At 35.4% G+C, this 4,965-nt stretch overlaps 2 pseudogenes; both read left to right on the top strand.

The window, feature by feature from the left end:
• The first annotated feature begins 403 nt into the window (after nucleotides 1-403).
• On the top strand, nucleotides 404-989 carry LOC127115154 (acetyl-coenzyme A carboxylase carboxyl transferase subunit beta, chloroplastic-like; annotated as a pseudogene).
• A 2,313-nt stretch (nucleotides 990-3,302) lies between these two features.
• On the top strand, nucleotides 3,303-4,370 carry LOC127115153 (cytochrome f-like; annotated as a pseudogene).
• Nucleotides 4,371-4,965: the final 595 nt, after the last annotated feature.

Below are 4,965 nucleotides of genomic sequence, written 5' to 3' on the forward strand. Positions count from 1 at the left end.
TCCTGCTGAGTCCACTTCCTCCTCTTCTTTCACCTGTTTTATTATTCCAGTTTGTGCCATTTCTTTGAGTAGTTTATGAGCAACTTATTCTATTCTTTTCCTTATTCTTTGAGCATGGATCACGTGAGTAACGGCAAACGTGAGGGTGCTAAGACCTTCCCCTTGCGTAACCGACTCCGTACCTTGTAATCTCTGGTCGTACGACCGTTTCCTTTCCCTTTCTTAGGTTAGTCTTGCGCTTCCTTTCCGTCATAGGATGAATAGCGTCGGTGGGCGGCTCCTGCAAACTTTTTTCTTTTTTCCGCCGGTTGTTTTTCGAGTTGCGACAACACGCACACGTCAACTAAAATAGTATTCCTTTAGCACTAGCTGTTATGGATTCCGAGTTTATAGCGCGGGTAGAATGGGATGCGTAGTGGGGTGAGAAAATCAACTCGGTTGATCGAATATGAGCTACCAATATACTTTTTACCTCTTATTATAGTATGTACGTCTCCGGAGGAGCGCGTATGCAAGAAGGAAGTTTGAGCTTAATGCAAAATGCTAAAATTATTTCTTACAATTTCTTTCTTCTGCTTTATATAATTATCAAATCAATCAAAAGTTATTCTATGTAGCGATACTTACATCTCATCAGTTCCTCCGACTTCAGCTGTCCGACTACTGGTGGGGTAACAGCTAGTTTTTTTTTTTTTTTGTTTTTGGGGATGTTGGGGGATATCATTATTGCCGAACTAATGCAAACAATTGCATTTGCGGGTAAAAAGAGTAATTGAACAATTGTTGAATAAGGAAGTGCCTGAAGGTTCCCAATCGGTTGACCTTTTATTCGACAGGGCTTATTGGATGCAGTCAGAAGGGTCGTGGGGGCAGATTCGTACCACGCACGGGACACATGTGGGGTAGTCAGTCGTAGGTACCACGTCATCTTTTAAAGGAGTTTTTTAACTGAGTTATTTCAGTTCCATGGTTTCGTTCCTTTGACTTAAAATTGGACTGAAAATGAAAACTAATGTAGACATTTTATTTATGTTTTTAAAAATTTGGTGACGAGATCCAATCCGAGTAGATAAGAGGCTATGGCTATGATACAAAAAAAAATTAAAAACACAAGAGTAAAGTAATAAGATAAGAATAAAAATAATAGGTATAAAAAAAAATATGAAATTGAGTATCCCATTTTATCCATTTTATGATAAACTTACCATCCCTTTTTGTTCCTTTAGTAGGCCTACTATTTCCGGCAGTTGCAATGGCTTCTTTATTTCTTCATGTTGAGAAAAGACTTTTATTTCCACACAAAAAAATCAACTAAATATATGAAAAAGATAACTCAGAATATTCGAAGGATTACTATATATATAATATATATAGTAGTCCATTTTTGTACGATGGGACTGTAGAGGGTAGTATATAGTAACTGTTTTAATATCAAAATTTAGTTTAAAAAATAATAATAATATATTTATAGATCGCTTGTTTTTGCTAGAAAATTAAGAAAATTTTTAGAGCTAGAAAGAAGAAAATTAAGAAAATATTATTTGTTGGGCAGAAGGTCTTCCTGCATATCGTTAGAAGACTCATGGATTGCCTTTGCAGGGGGTCCCAAAACAGTTTCACTATTTGTGTGGTTCTTTCAATTTTTACATTCATTTGGGAAAGTTTTTCGCTTACATTCAGATGAAGTTGTCCAGTTGTGCCACGAGAAGAAAGGGTCAGGCTGCTTTTGTATGCAATTGTAAAGATCTTTCTAACGTTATATCGAATGAGATTTAGTTGTCGTTTCCGGTCCGCCGGTTCCTCCTGCCCCTCCGGTTTCCGCCTTTTCCGGTCCCCCCCCCCGTATATCATTGAGATTTCTTTGTTCGTGCGCCCGCCGGTCCGCCGCCTTTTTGTCGTTCCCGCCGCCGGCCGGCGCGGTTCCGGCTTTTTTGGAAGAGATCGTTGTATTATTCCCAGAGTTCCTATGAACGCTAGTCAGTGCCTCATACAAAAAACTAACCCAGATAGTAATGATGTCCTTGTCCCTATGAAAACAAGAGAAGAGAAAAGGGACCATTCCCTTGAGTTCTATTAATGCTAGTCCACAAACCGTCTAAAAAAAGTGTGGAGTTGCCCAGATTATTGAGTGGACGAATAGAAAATGTTCCACCGAAGAGGAAGAATAAAGCGAGAATAGTCTATTATATCCAATTTATATGAAAAAAATGAAAATTGATATATTATAAGCTAAGCTGCTCTATTACTTAATACATTTACATTATACTTACTTTTACTCCTCTTCTTACTTAACTGTATTTACTTGTAATAGAACTTATGGATTATTATTATATATACAGTTGAAAAATAAGATGAAACTGAGGACGAAAATGGCAAAAAGAAAGCATTCATTCCCCTTCTATGTCTTACATCTATAGTCTTTTTTGCCCTGGTGCATCTCTTTACATTTAAGAAAGTCGGAATCTTGGATTACTCATTGGTACAATACGAAAGAATCCGAAATTTTCTTGAATACTATTCAGAAAAAAGTATTTTAAAGAAATTCCTAGAGTTCGAGGAACTGTTCCTCTTGGATGAAATGCTAAAGGAATATCCGGAAACACGTTTACAAAAACCTTCGTTAAAAACCTACAAAACCTTTCGTATTAGTTATGGTAATAAGGATCGAAATCTACAAAGAGACCATCCAATTGATCCAGACGAACAACCAAGATCATATCCATACGATTTTGCATTTCTGTACAAATATAATATGTTTCCTTATTCTAAGTGTTTATTCTATTAGGGGTAATCAAGAACTCATTATTCTTAACTCTTGGGTTCAAGAATTTCTATATAATTTAAGTGACACAATCAAAGCTTTTTCTATTCTTTTCTTAATTGAGTTCTGTGTAGGATACCATTCGACTGGTGGTTGGGAACTAATGATTGGGTCTGTGTATAAAGATTTTGGATTTATTCCGAATGATCATATTATATCTTTTCTTGTTTCTATTTTGCCAGGTTTTTTAGATACAATTTTTAAATACTGGATTTTCCGTTATTTAAATCGTGTATCTCCGTCGCTTGTATTGATTTATGATTCAATTCCATTCCAGGAATGACTGAAAAAACGACCCACTGATCCAATTCTAAAATTTGTTTTTTTTATATAAAAGCTAAACATTCCAAATTTCACTTATTCGTTTTACTCGTAAACTTAACCACTAATAAAGACCTCAAACTTTAACTTACAAACAACACTCGTATGTATTCTTAGCATTCTTCTTCCTATAATATAGGAAGAATACGAGTAATAGCAGAATCATGGATAGGGAACTGAGTAACCTACCTAATCTTATTGTAGAAATTTTCAGGATCAAGGATTGTACCATGCAAACTAGAAATGCTTTTTCTTGGATAAAGAAGAGATTACTCGATCTATTTCCGTATTGCTCATGATCTATATAATAACTCGAGCACCCATTTCAAATGCATATCCCATTTTTGCCCAACAAGGTTATGAAAATCCTCGAGAAGCTACCGGCCGGATTGTATGTGCTAATTGCCATTTAGCTAATAAGCCCGTAGATATTGAGGTTCCACAAGCGGTACTTCCCGATACTGTATTTGAAGCAGTTGTTCGAATTCCTTATGATATGCAAGTGAAACAAGTTCTCTTGCTAATGGGAAAAAGGGGGCTTTGAATGTAGGAGCTGTTCTTAGTTTACCAGAGGGTTTTGAATTGGCCCCTCCTCATCGTCTTTCGCCCCAGATTAAAGAAAGATAGGTAATTTGTTTTTTCAAAGCTATCGTCCCACAAAAAAAAAATATCTTGTCATAGGCCCCGTTCCTGGAAAAATATAGTGAAAATACCTTTACCTATTCTTTCTCGGGATCCTGCTACTAAGAAGAGATGTTTACTTCTCTTAAAATATCCTCTATACGTAGGCGGGAACAGGGGAAGGGGTCATTTATCCCGACTGAAGCAAGAGTAATAATAATGTTGTCTAATGCTACAGCAACAGGTGTAGTAAACAAAATAATACAACGAGAAAAAGGTGGATATGAAATAACGATAGTAGATGCATCAGATGGACGTGGAAGTGATTGATATTATACCGCCAGGACCAGAACTTCTTGTTTCGAGGGTGAAACTATCAAACTTGATCAACCATTAACGAGTAATCTAATGTGGGTGGATTTGGTCAGGGGGATGCAGAAATAGTGCTTCAAGATCCATTAACGTGTCCAAGGTCTCTTGCTCTTCTTGGCATATATTATTTTGGCACAAATCTTTTTGGTTCTTAAAAAGGAAACAATTTGAGAAGGTTCAATTGTCCCAAATAATGAATTTTAGGGAATGGAATTTTCAACATATTAAGCTGTAAAAAGAACTCCATTTTTATTGATAAGTACTGTAAAGACCATTGGTTCTTTCTAGTTTTTTTAATACTATATTAGAGACATTCTTGTACCGTACAATTAGTCAGTTATAGTATGTATATTGTGAAGAAGACTATAGAATTAATTCGACCATATGATTATGTCGCTGTTTTCAGATTTTCATGTTCTAGAATAGAAATCTTCGAATTTCTATTGTAATAGAATTAACTCGATACTAAACCTAAAAAATAGGTAGGTACAGAATATTAAGTAAAGTAGAAATAGAAAAGCGGAAAACAGGAATTTCTAGGATGGATAATTTTCTTGTCCTAGAGTCCGATTCCTTATTGTTTATGTCGAAATAGAGCGTAGTGAAGGAATGGACAAAAAAAAAAGAGCGGGAATTGAATTCACCAAATACAAGTTTCTTAATTAACTTCAAAAAAAAAAAATGAAATCATGATCTATATTAGAAATATTTTCTAGTAGATTCCGCTTCATTCAGATCCTAAAAACAGGGATCTGGAATTTTTGAAACATAGAATAAAGTTATCTTATTGACTGCTTACAAAAGTATTCTGATTATGAAGAACTCACGGA

This window comes from Lathyrus oleraceus, unplaced genomic scaffold (genome assembly GCF_024323335.1).
Source record: "Lathyrus oleraceus cultivar Zhongwan6 unplaced genomic scaffold, CAAS_Psat_ZW6_1.0 chrUn1420, whole genome shotgun sequence".
NCBI classification, from domain to species: domain Eukaryota; kingdom Viridiplantae; phylum Streptophyta; class Magnoliopsida; order Fabales; family Fabaceae; genus Lathyrus; species Lathyrus oleraceus.